This window comes from Pteronotus mesoamericanus, unplaced genomic scaffold, assembly GCF_021234165.1.
Source record: "Pteronotus mesoamericanus isolate MK-2021 breed Mesoamerican mustached bat unplaced genomic scaffold, CSHL_Meso_final contig_164, whole genome shotgun sequence".
NCBI classification, from domain to species: Eukaryota; Metazoa; Chordata; class Mammalia; order Chiroptera; family Mormoopidae; genus Pteronotus; species Pteronotus mesoamericanus.
The window spans coordinates 31,657,386-31,669,783 of record NW_026555065.1 but is presented as its reverse complement, the minus strand read 5'-3'; the positions used below and the strand labels follow the sequence as shown (position 1 = coordinate 31,669,783).

Genomic DNA, 12,398 nt, shown 5'->3' with positions numbered 1-12,398 from the left:
AAATCCTTAAATAGTTGTCTTTTCTCTTATAGACTACATTCAACCTGTCAGTGAAGTCCATTGTTTCTTCCTTCAGAACACAGGCAGAATCTGCCCTGTCCAGTGTGGCACAGCTGGTTGGAGCATCGTTCTGTAACTGAAAGGTTGTGAATTCGACTCCCAGTCAGTGCATGTACCTAGGTTGCAGCTTTGTTCCCAGTACAGGCATGGGCATGTGCGACCCTTGGCTGGCCATGTATGATCTCCAGTCCAGGCATGTACAAGAGGCAATCAATTGATGCTTCTCCCTCTCTCTAAAAGCAATGAAAAAAATGTGTCGTTGGGTGAGAATAAAAAAAATCAAAACACAGGCAGAATCTGACCCCCTCTTACTGACTTTGCTGCTACTCCCAATCTGAGCCACCATTACCTCTCACTGGGATAACTGGGCTCCCTTCCTCTACCCTTGAGCCCTACTACACAGGACTAGCCAGAGTGATCCTTTTAAAACATAACTCAGACCACACAACTTTGCTCAAAATCCTCTAAAGTTTCTTTATGTCATTTTGAGTAAAAGTTAAAATCATTACAACACCTCATATGTGCTCATAGAGGATCTAGCTTCCCAAACCCATTACTTTTCAGAATATTCTCCAGTTCCCTGGCCTTTTTGCTGTTTTTTGAAGATATCTGGTGTATTTATGACTTAGGGTCACCCAGCCTCTCCCTACCCTCTATGTGCATGCTACTTCCTCACTGCCTCTAAATATTTACTTACAAGTTATTTTTCAAGGAGACCTACTTTGACTATTTTACTTATAAGTGCTATTCCTGCAAGAATGAATAAATATCACCTCAAAGATTTCTAAAAGAAAATTCACTATAATCTTCCTTCTGCTACTTAAAGACACACAAACCCCCTTCCTTCCAAGTACTTGGTCTTGCTAATGTTGTAAGAACCTGAATATACAGTTAAACCATTGTCAGCAATAAAGGATAGTTATGGCTTAATGAGCAGCTTATCAGAACTCAGATGATGAAAAAGAACCCAACTGATGTGCTTTTAATGCTCCTTTTATCTCTATCACAGCTCCACTATCAGACAGACATTCCTCACATATTTGTACAGTAGCAGCAGGAACTCTAGACCTTATGTTCTCTCAGGATTAAGTTCAGTAGAGAACAGCACCTGCATTCATCCCCTGATGAATTTGCACTCTTAGTAAATGTCTCTCATTGGATCAAGTGCCCATCTCAGAAGCAACCACAGTGTCCAGAGGGATGAGATACAAGCACCGATCAGCTAATCACTGGAGGTGTGAGAGAGCCAGTGCACCCAAACCACAGATTGGGGCAAAGTAGGCTAGTTTTCCAAAGAAAACTGGAATATCGTTCTTAAAAGAGGAAACGAAGACTGGCACATCCCCCAACAACCAATATTCCCCACTCTGCTGTTTGAACTTGAACCCTCCCTGGTGGGCCACAGCTCTCTGCACCACTCTACCCACCTTAAACATGGTATCCTTCCCTTCTGGTACCAGGAGGACTGGAGTGAATGCTTCAGAGAGAAAGGGGCTATTTCTTGGTTATTTTTCTTCCCTACTTCCAGCTCCCACAGAGCAGACTCCTATAAGTGTATGCTCCTGTGGTATTTTTATCCCTGTGATATTTTTACACTGTCCTCCATGATAGATGTTCTTCTGGGACTCAGTCTGTTATAAACCACACACAATTCTCATAGGCTTCCTAGGACTCATTCCTAATTTCCATGTTCCACTTCTTTGGTCTATATTTCTAAATTTGATATTGTAGGGCAGTATTTTTTAATACAACTGTTGTTTTCTAATGAGCAAATAAAATTTTAAGTCCAGTTTTGTGGCTGACTTTTCTTCTCTCTTTGTAAAGGTGTTGACACAAGTGTCAAACATTAGTAAGGGTTTGTAAATGTTCCTGGGTTTCATTTAATTCATTTTTGAAAACTCTTTGTTAGAACTTTCTCTGTACTTTTCTATCTTAACTTTACTGCATCTATTCTTCTATTTTGACAAAAATTTAAATTAGCTACACCACACACGTTTCTACCTTCATGATGAGTCACGATCTTCCTGTAAAAACACTCTTCTTTGTTCAATTTATTAAAATGCATTTTAAGATAAGCAAGCATTTTACCTTAAACTAAATTTCCTCAGGTAAATTTTTGTTGGCTAAGCCATGTATTGTCCAGTAACTGCTACCAATCACAACTACTAATTTTAGGTAATGTGCTTTTTATTCTTGGTTGTCTTCAGAGGGCTAGGCTAGTCTCACGCTGTAAAAGTACCTTTCTCCTTAGTATAAAGACAAGTGTTTCCTCATAAAGAATAAATTCCTAAATCTTTTCTTGTCCTGCTGACTGCCACGTGCCCTTTTCAGAAAGTTAAGGTCAGATAAAGGACACTGGTTTGAGTCAGAGCTCTGCTGCTTGTGGCTATTAAGATCCTATACATACTACTTGGCCAAGTGAAGCAGCCCAGAAGACTGAACACCTTAACCAAAATGGTCAGTCATGCACAGCTGTGGATGCAAGAAACTGTGAAATCTGTAAATATTAACACACACTTGTCAGAATTGTGTAAATTAAACAAAAATAACTGAGCACAGTGAAGTTCAAAAAGAGGTATTTCCTCTTTTGTTTGCTGACTATAAAGCAGCTAGGGGTTAAAGGATATTTATATCTATGTATTAGGTCTCAACTCAGTTTCTTGCCAGAGATTAGCCAGTTTTTCCTCTGTTGCCTAGTTAGACAAAGGCTTTTGAAACATACCTGCCCAGGAGACCCAGCAAAACATTTGAAGTCTACTTACTTTACAACTTGTTGATTAGATACACCATTCAAAACCTTCATTAGCAAGTTTCCTAACCTAGTTGAGTTTTGAGTTATGGAAATCATATATACTGATTTCTTCTATTGCCTTACTGAAATGGGGATGCAAGCCTCAGGCAACTTCTCCTGTAATGAGAACACTCAATTTTAATAGTGGAAACAAAGTCAATACAATCTTTACACAAAAGTAATTATATTTTTTTGGCCTAAATTCACTAACAACTGCTTTTAAGAAAAATTAGACTTCATTGAATCAACAATCCCCAAATAGAAACCCAGTGTGCAAACAAAATATTTTTCCTTACCCGAATATATATAGACCAATATGCACACACTCACACGTGGACTCATATACATAGTAACATGTAATTAGGGCGTGAAAGACAGGGAATGACGGAACTGAAAGTGATCTTTAGTCCATAATTTTCACTTTAGAGATGAGGAATAGAAGAATGAGGTGATTCTAATAGTAAGCTGGGACAGACAGACGCCAAACTGCAGGATTCTTTCTTCATATTTGTGGTGATATCGTAGGCACTCCGTGTGATACTGATAAAGACTCGAGATGTGAAATGGAAAACATTAAATTAGCCCTCCTGGGCAATCTGTTTAAGATCATTGACAGGCCCAGGAGTTTTCCATAGGGCCTTCACCCTAAGGTCTGGGAAGAAAATATGCCCAATCTGATTTCTACAGGATTAGAGGAAAGACAGAGGCAACGAAGGTTCCATTTGTGCAAGGAGTATCCACTTCTGAGTGGGACACATCTCCTTCTGTGGATGTCATCTGTTGTGCAAAAACTCTTCCCCGGGAATCCCAGGTATGAGAGGGAGAGAGATCAAGAGAATGAATATTAGACCCAGCAGAGACAGGAACGTGACGCCCAGCCACTACTCAGAAATCCTGAGCACCTGTTAAGAAGTTTCCTGATGATGGGCCCCATGTACGGAAGAGTTGGGAATCTTTATTGTGAGTCAGAGAAGTATGTGGGGAAACATGAAATACTCGTTTAAAATGGAGATGGTCACATTTTTTCCTTCTTCACAGCATTTAAAACAGGCATGCATACATAAGGGGAAATATGGTGTAAGATGCAAGGCCCGTGACTCTGTCAATTCCTTTCCAAGCTAGCATCTCACAGAAAAGGGTTGGCAGTGATACCCACCTCCCTCACAGGCTGAGTTATCAGGTGGCTGATAGATGCAAATACTTCAGAAATGGAAGCTTTTTGGGTAACTGGTCTGCTTAAGTAGGGAGTAAGAATCACTTTGGGTTTGAAATAACCTTATATGGCAGGCCCATGAAGGAGTGAGTGAATGGAAGGAACCCCCTTTACTGACAAGTAGTTCTCTCCTCTCCTTACCTCTTACCTGTAGAAATGAAGGGGTGTGAACTGGAAGGAGGATATGAAAACAACAGTTATCCTGAGTACAAGAAGAATAATTGCAAATAGGGGCAGGCAGGGAAATTTTACAACATTAGGTGTTTGGGCCAAGAGTTCGTAGAAATAGGTATCTTGGTGGAGGGGACCATAGCCTAGTCTCTGACCCCACTCTTCTTTTACTTATTTTCACAGAAAACATGAATCTGATGCGGACCATCCTTCTCCTCCTCCTTTTCTTGGAGCAACCTGTCTTCACTCCAGGCCTGCCCTTCTCAACACAACATATAGTCAACCCCAGGTCATGGGTCTTTGAAGGACACCACTGATAGATACTGGGATGTGATGGTGAGGTGACCGCGGTGATCCACGGGTGGAAATGCAAGCAGATTGAAACTGTCATTCAGGAGGTTTTGCCGCCACAGCAGACTTCTGAGGAAGCCCGTCTGCGCCCTGCACCAATGGCCACTCTGTGCTCAATGGTCACAAGAGGACTCACCTTGTCAGAGTCACTGACTGCTCTACCAATGCAGGGACCCAACATCCCCACTACCACTACCACAGCAAGGACTCTACCAGGCCTATTCGTGTGACCTGTGAGAAGGGGACACTTGTCCACCTGGATGCAAGGCCCCTCCCAGACATGTCATAGTAGGCTGAGTTACTTGCCTTCTGCACATCTTTGAGGTCCTGCCAGTCTTCTTTGTAAATGTTTCTTTGCATACGGATCCCTCCTTGTTCCCAGTAACCAGCTCCTGCTTCTCTCTCACAGCCTCCCCATCCAATCCCAACTCCGCTGTCTACCCCACACTCTCCACCCCACACTCTGCTCCCAGCTCCCAGCTCCCAGCTCCCAGCTCTAGGGTGCATTTGTTAATTCCCCTGGATACCCTGAAGGAAGGGGATCCTATTTAGGAGGAAGAGGTCCCCAGGAGGATAGGTACCCCAAGAAGTTCCCTCCCTGTCTTTAAAAGGCTTCATGTGCTGGCTCCATCAAGGAAGCAAGGTCTTGAGAATAGTCACTTGGGTCTCAAATCCTCCAGCTCCTGCTTTCCTCCTTGTTAATCACCAAGCACAAAAGTGCTTCTTTTCCCAAGAGTGGGAGAGATTGTCAAAAGCAAATCACATGGATAGGGAAATCGGTGCAGAGCGTTCAAACTTATCCAGTTCAGAGGTCAAGTCTCACATCTACTTTAAGTGGAGTCTTTTATTGACTCACTAAATCCAATCCCCTGACCCACTGGCTGACCTGCTTTGAGTTTTAGATTAAATAGTCCTAATGGCTTCTCTCATTGCAATCTCATCTGGCAGGAGTTTACTCTCCCTGAATATGGGTGTCACTTCTCCAGAAAGGCTAATCCTTAATTCCTTTCTGCTTTTCTGGTTCTGCCCCAAATTCAACTCTATTTTTTAAAAATATATTATTTATTTATTTTGGGAGAGAAGGAGAGGGAAGGAGAAAGAGAGGAAGAGAAACATTGATGGGTTACCTCTCACACACCCCCAACTGGGGGCCTGGCCAGCAACCCAGCCTTGTGCCCTGACTGGGAATCAAACCAGTGACCTTTCACTTTATGGGACAATGCCCAACCCACTGAGCCAGAAAAGTCAGGGCTCTACTTTTTTTTCATTTTATCCATTTTCTCTCTCACAGAGGAGCTAGAAAAGCAGACCTCAGCAGCGCTCTGGTTGTTTTATATGAGCAGGAGAGAGTATCCCACCAGCAGCAGCGTGTGTGTGAGGATAAGTGTGGGCACCAGGCAACCCAGCCCCCTCCCCCAGCAGGGTCACTAGGCCCCTGTCAGCAGATCTGCGGTGACTGTGCCAAACCATGTGACTCCTCTGAACCATAGTATTGTTTTTTCAGAAATGAGAGAGTGAAGAAAGATGATTTCTAAGACTGCACCCAGTTAAAACATTTTTTTCAATGTTTCCTTCTTCTGAAGGATTTCCTCTCAATACCCCCCAGAAAGAAAGATTGAATATCAATATAAAATCTATTTCCTTAAGACTTTTATGCTTTTTAAAGAGCCAAAGTTGCTTTTGTGGCTGTATTCATCAATTAATTGCCTTTGGTTTAACTGAAAAAAGAAACCTATTCACACAGAAACACAGATACACAGAAAGGAAGAAAAAGTTCTCACTTACCGCCACCCCCCTCCTGAATGCCTATCAAAAGACCAGCAAGAAATGAATTTATGCTCCCATATGGATTTTGTATATTTTCGTATTAACTAAAATGCACAAACTCCTATCTTTAAATGAAAAAAAAAAAATTCAATGTCTTCAGAGTGTTCACATTTGAAGAAATTTAATTTTGTAGCTGAGGAGGCATAAAACATAAGCAATTTAATACACTACTTTATTATATGTTGATTTCTTTTCTAAAAAATATTTATTGTTATTCTATTTCAATTGTCCTAATTTACCTCCCTTGCCATCTTCCACCCAGCGTTGCCTGCCACCGCCCACCCAGCTCCCACAGTTGTTGATTTCTATAGTAGGAAAAAGCAATGTTGTCTGTGGTTCCATTATCAATTTTATTGGGTAAATCGAAAGTTTCAGGAATACAGACTTACCAGGGACCCAGAAATGAGAGACAAATCTGGTAATAGAGTTTATAATAGAGAATTAGAGGGTTTTTATTAATTAATTTTGGGAACAATAGTAAGTAATTATTCATTAGAAAGTTCCAGTATACATTTCTCCAAGTTACCAAGTGGGTGGTGTTGAAAAAGACACAAAATAATAAAATTCCTAATAAACAAACGGAAACATGTTACTTGTACTTTCATCACGTATTAAAACATCGTTAACATTTTACTGTGTAATTTTCCACACCTTAGTCTATGCTATGTACATTTCTTATAAAACAAGGGACACTGCATTGACCAATGCGGCTCAGGTGGCTGGGGGTCACCCTGTAAAGCAAACGGCAGCCAGTTTGATTCCTGGTCAGGGCACATGTCTGGGCTTCAGTTTGGTCCCCATTCAGGGCATGTGCGAGAGGCAGCAGATCAATGCTTCTCTCCATCTCTTCCTCTCTCCCTTCCCCTGTCTCTAAAAATAAATAAATAAAACCTTTAAAAAATAAATACTATATACTTTATAATACTGCTTCAGGTTCTGCTTTTTCTCTCAAAATGCGTCTGGGCTCCTGATAAAACTAAGTTTCTTAACCTAGATAGTGGTGAACAAAGTTATGTTCACTTTGGATTAATTTATGAAGTTTTCACTTTGGATTACTTTATGAAGTTTTATACTTAAAATTTGTTCATTTTTCTGCATATATGTTATATATACAAAAAATGCAACCCAAACATTTATTCCAATAAATGTGTCTATAGTATTTCATATTATGGATGTAGCATGATCCATTAAACAAACTTCCTATTTTGGGGCGTTCGTAACATTCACAGAATGCACACATTCTAAAATTAAAACCCATCCACATTTACATTTATATTCTTGCATCATAAGTCAGGTTCCCCGGGAACCTTATCACAGACACTGAGATAAAGACTTGTATTCAGGAAGTTTACTGGGAAGTGATCTTGAGATCAATATTTATAGAAGGGTCCACAGTGATCCTAAGTGCAGGCAGGTACTCACTTGGGCTGAGGCCCCTGGCCTGCTAGAGAGACCAAACCCCACTGTGTTTTATTTCATTTGTGGTTTTTGCATAGACTATAATTTGTGGTTGGGTTAAACTCAGGACCTCTGCAAAGAAAACTTCTTTCCTTCCTTTCCTTTTCCTCCCTCCCTCCCTCCCTCCCTCCCTCCTTCCCTCCCTCCCTCCCTCCCTTCCTTCCTTCCTTCCTTCCTTCCTTCCTTCCTTCCTTCCTTCCTTCCTTCCTTCCTTCCTTCCTTCCTTCCTTCACAAAATGGCAGCCTCCAGTCATCCACAAGTGTTTGATCTGTACCAGGAAATGCTAAGAGTAGGTGAGCATTTCAGGGCCTACAACTACGGAACTTATGCTATCAGCATAAGGGATGCCTTCAAAGAAAATAAGAATGTAAAAAAATCCTTTAGAAATTCGGACTAGTGAATAAAGCCAAAAGAGACCTGGGAATGATTCATGGACAGGTCCACATTGGTCAATGGTATTTGACTGGCAAGATTATCACTGAGAATCAAGAGAAGTTCAAGACCTAAGAACCACCACCACCAGCCACCACAAGCAACCCTGGACCACCTTCAGCATCCATTCTATGCTTGGGATAGGGGATCCCAACAGACCATGAGTGGCCTCTTGCAGTAGCTTAAAATAATAACCACTTGCTCAGCCTGCCCTTTAGGAACGGATCAATTAAATGAGTTTCCATTCTTCTGCAGCCTTAGTGAAAAATGGTAGCTATCTCTTTTTAGTTCAAGTGTTAGAACGAAGAGCTGGAGCTCGCTTAAAATAATGCTGTGTGTTACTGTTTCTTCTCCAACTCATCCCTCAGTAGCTCATCACCACTTGTTTAGAGCATCTCTAGGCTTTGTTTTTTGGTCCCTGACAATAAACAGAATTGTCTCCCTAAAAAAACAATGCTATAATAGAGAGTGAAGGAAGCATGAGTGAGCAGGAGGAGTTGAATTTTGATGCAGTCACAACGAAGGTCTCAGCTAATCCCACAGGAAGCTCTAGAACTAGAATGACCCTGCAGAGTGTCCTGAATTAAGGTAAAGGGGCCAGGCCTTTAAACCCTCTCATTGTCTATTCACTAAATATGGGCTGCTGGGGACAGAGGGTGGGGTCAGGAGGAGAAGATGCTGTACTTTAGGCACGATGGTTCTCAGCCACTGTGAGCAATTCCCTGAGAGGGATATGGCTGAGATCTGTCTGTCACTACCATCCCAGCCACTGGGGAGTGAGTGCTTTGGTCCTGAAGTGGGGAAATTGCAACACATATCACAGTATCCACTACACCTTGTCCTATTAACTTTTTGGCAAAAATTCCTCTGTGTGTTCAGAGGGCACGGGCCTTTAACACAGCTTTAGATGTAGCTACAAAAGTTGGGGCAAGGATCTTGTTTCTGGCTTATTAGTGGAGAATTTGAAGTCCAGGCAGAGCATGAGTAATTTGCTCTAAATGCACAGCTAGTAAGTGACAAGGTTGGGAGTTGTTTCTCAACTTTTCACAGCAACACACAGCTTCCACATGAGTTGACAAAATTTCTGTCTTACTTGTCTAGTTTCCTTAATTATAAATGGCTCCCTAACTTTCATGTGAAAGGAGATGGGACTGTCTCAAAAATTCTGAGAACTTCCAGGAATACCTTCTATTCAGAGTAGCCAAGTATACTGCTATATATTTTCATAAATATTCTTCTGCTTGACTTTCTTTGTACACAGCAGCAGACACATTGCACAGAAGACACATTTCCTCATAAAGTTGCTTATTTTCCTTCCTCTATAAAGGAGCAGAGCAAAACTCAGGGGTCCATAGAGTCTGAATGATTAGAAATTTTTAGAAACCAGGATCCCATCAATAGATTTTTTAAAAAGACTTGATAAGATTTAAAATATGTTGATTCTTTTTCAAGGAATAGAAAGATGTTTTCTTAACATGATAAATGTATCTAAATTGAAGTGACTAGTGGCTTCCTTTGGTACACCACATTTGATCATTTGCCGGAGTTATCTTTAGGCAAATCAATTTGGCAAATTTATGTGGAAAACAGTGGGAAGGACCATCAAGCACTTACCAATGTTTATCTATCTAAATATTTTTCTAAAATTAGAAGCAAATAATGGTATCAGCAATATTTATTATTATTTGATATTTTTTGGGAAGACCTAGCCAAATCAATAAGATATGAAAGAAAATGTGTTTAGGAAATTTGGAAAGGAAGAAATTATGATAGCATTATCTCTAAGTGATATTATTTAAGGAAAAAAACATGGCCAATTAAAAACTTTTTAAATTATATTAAGAATTTATATTAAAAAAAGAACTTAGAAATGGTCAGATATAAATGTGTGTTATTATTTTATTATAAAAAGTTCTACATTTGAAGTCATTTTATGAAGTCATAAACTTAAATTGGCCTACATTATAAAAATAATATTTTATTTGAAAATTGCTAATGTTTGAAAGCAGGCAAGGTAAAAATAGCAACAGAAAATTCTTGCTGATTAGTGCTTATATTACTCACAATATAGCATTCCCTTGGTGAATTCATCACACATCATGGTCCCTAGATTTGTTGGATTAAAGCTTGATTTTGTTTCCAGGGGCAAATATGTGAATCTAAATAAATTCATAAATCACCCAGATATAACCAAAATTAAGAAATATGATATAAAATAACCATCAAAGTCATGAAAGTCAAGAAAATACTGAGGAATTACTCCAGATTTCCTCAGAAGGAAAATCAAGAGACACGACAACTAAAAGCAACATGTAATTTGGAGCTGAGGTCTTTTGTTATAAAAGACATTATTGGGTCAACTGGCAAAACCTGAATGAGACCTGAAAATTAGATACATTGATATATTAGAAGTAATGTATTAATGTTCAGGCCCTGATTTCGATGGCTATTTGAAAATTATGGTTAAATAGGAGAATGCTCTTGGTTGTATGAAATACCCACTAGTGTATTTGGTGGGGTTGGGGTGTGGCAGGAAGTAACAGGCAACATGTCCTCAATGTGGTTTATGTCTCAACTGGTTCAAGAAAAAGAAACTTCTTGGCACACTACTTGCAACAAGTATGCAAATTTGAAAACTTTTTTTTCAAACTGAAAAGAAAGTTATATTAAAAAATATGGGAAAGTCCAAAGACAGGGCTTTTAAATCAAGGAAAAACTGAGTCAAAATTTTATATGCAGATATATTGCAAAATATTCAAAACAAGAGATGACAATGAGCACAAGAAAGTCTGGGAGAAAAGGACATGAGTGGGATGGTCTTGAATAATCACTTAAGATAATTGTAAGGACAGGCTCAGACATGATTCCTGGGTGGTCTGGCCTGTTAAAGAACCAGAGAAAGTGAAAACATAGAGAAGTAGATGGAGTCCAAAATAATACACTAATTCCAGGAAACATTCTACGTGAGGTTATTAAAGTTCTGATTTACTGTCTGGACCTAACATGAAAGGGGTGATAAAGAGCAGTCAGCCCAGATGCACACCAAAGTCACATGAGACAAATTTCATCTCCTGCTTTGACAAAATAGAATTAAGAAATGCAGGGAGAAGGTAAACTCAGTGCTTGGAACCTTGTACAACCACATCAAAAGTACAATTAAATTACAGAATAATTATCATTTAGAACCACTTGAAATCTAGGTGAACAGAAGCCCTATAACTAAGGATATAAATAAGAAGCCATATCAAGATAGGTAAAAAGGGTCAAGACTGAAAATAGGCTGGTCCTACACCCATGTGTGGTCATTAAAAGTTGGGAGGAATACCTTGGCTTCAGGTCCTCCCTAAGGAGCCAGGATCCCAGCCCCACACCCAGCCAAGAGTTGCAGTGCCAGGAATAGAAGTCCCCCTAACTTTGGGCTGTAAAATTCAGCTGAGTGAGTCCCAGATGAGTGAGGGCTTCTGGAGTCCCAGGCTTTGCTCTTAAAGGGCCCACACAAGACTTATTTGAATTCACTTGCTCTGAGCTCCATCACCAGGGCAGCAGCTCAAAAGGCAACAGGGACACATGGGAAGGAACCGAATTGTTTGGCATCAGGGCAAAAGTTAGAAAGGCAACTTTTTCCCGGATAGAAGTGCTGGTAGAGACCATTGTGCCTTTGCTGAGCACTCCCCTACAGAGTCAAAAAGGGGGCACAATATCTGAGTCTCCATTGACCTGGCTAATGCTGTTAGACCTGCTCTTATGATTCCCTACCCTGCCCCAACCTACAGGCCCATCCAAGCCCATTCCAGTGGCTTTTCCATACAAATGGCCTGTCTTGGCTCATGCTGCGGACTTTCCTAAAATCTCTCAAACAAGCAGCATCTGGCTTCTGTGTACCCCATACCTCTTGCTAAGTGGCCCCAGACCTGGCACTAATAGCAGCCGGCCTTGGTTCCCAGCTTGGCTTCTCCTGGCACCTTCAAGCTAAGCACAAGTAGTCGTTTGTAGATCAATTTGTAGTTCATAATGGGTGGCCCTAGGAAGGGCATACAGTGCAGCTAACCTTCCAGGAGGTCCCAGAGCCAGCATACCTGGTGGACAGCTTCAGA

The 12,398-nt window shown here is 40.6% G+C and overlaps 1 pseudogene; it reads left to right on the top strand.

Annotated features, from left to right (window-relative positions):
- Positions 1–8,107: 8,107 nt before the first annotated feature.
- LOC129064122 (LYR motif-containing protein 4-like) lies at positions 8,108–8,379 on the top strand (annotated as a pseudogene).
- Positions 8,380–12,398: the final 4,019 nt, after the last annotated feature.